The sequence below is a fragment of the Lipotes vexillifer genome, unplaced genomic scaffold (assembly GCF_000442215.2).
Source record: "Lipotes vexillifer unplaced genomic scaffold, Lipotes_vexillifer_v1.1 scaffold293, whole genome shotgun sequence".
NCBI classification, from domain to species: Eukaryota; Metazoa; Chordata; class Mammalia; order Artiodactyla; family Lipotidae; genus Lipotes; species Lipotes vexillifer.
Window position 1 is genome coordinate 131,616 of NW_006782084.1, and position 495 is coordinate 132,110.

Below are 495 nucleotides of genomic sequence, written 5' to 3' on the forward strand. Positions count from 1 at the left end.
ATATGTCACTGAAGCACACTGCAACAATATGCCAGCGTGACTTTCAAAATGGCCTTAAAATATTCCAAACTCAGGGAGTTTCCTTGTTCCTGAGTGGGAGTTGTCAGACTGTCTGGCAGCATTAGAAAGAGGCAGAGAAAAGCTGATGTCTGTATTGTGTCCTCTAATAATAACATTCTGCCTCTTTGCGACGTTTCCCCCTTAGAAAGATCCGTCTATTTATTGTGAGGAGCGTGTGGGTATATGTGTTTGAGTGCTTTGCCTCCTCTTGCGCGGAGGGCATGATTTCACCTCTCATATCTCACCAAACTCACCAATCCGAAGGACACTAACCCTCCCAAGGTCACCTAGAAAATCAGTGTTGTGGCCTGGGGGGAACCGAACCCAGGTGTCCCCACTCCAGCCTTGTGGTTGGGCACTAAATCATTTTCCTTCTCTTGTGAAAAAAAAGAAAAATTATTGGGCGGGGGGGGGGCGGGGGGGGGAAGTGGGGGG